Source organism: Anomalospiza imberbis, chromosome 16 (genome assembly GCF_031753505.1).
Source record: "Anomalospiza imberbis isolate Cuckoo-Finch-1a 21T00152 chromosome 16, ASM3175350v1, whole genome shotgun sequence".
NCBI lineage: Eukaryota > Metazoa > Chordata > Aves > Passeriformes > Viduidae > Anomalospiza > Anomalospiza imberbis.
In genome coordinates this window covers 2,553,268-2,553,691 of record NC_089696.1, presented here as the reverse complement: position 1 = coordinate 2,553,691, position 424 = coordinate 2,553,268, and positions in this window count along the sequence as shown.

Sequence of the window (424 nt, the reverse complement as noted above, 5' to 3'; positions counted from 1 at the left end):
GGACACAGCGGCAGCGCTGGGAACGGCTCGTGTCAGGGATGCGAGGGCACGGGGCACCTCCGGGCATGGGGGCCCTGGGCTGGCACTGCTCGTGCGGGGTCACAGCCCCATCCCAGCGAGAGGGGAAACGGGTGCCTCTCTCCCTTTATTCGAATAAATTCCTGCAGGGCTTCTCTGGGCACTGTCCCCTCCAGAATCCTGCTCGGGTGGGGTAGCAGGGTTCCTCGGGCTGCCCCAGCTTCGGCAGCTCTTTTTGGGCTGGAGCAGGGGTTTGTGGACAGGGAGAGCTGAGCATCACCGCACTGCAGTGTCCTCATCTGTCCCCAAAGGTGGCTGTCCCCAGGCATCATGTCCTGGACTGATCTGATGTCCCCTCCAGCCACCACAGGTCACCAGCTCCAGGCAATGCCATAGACCCCAAAGG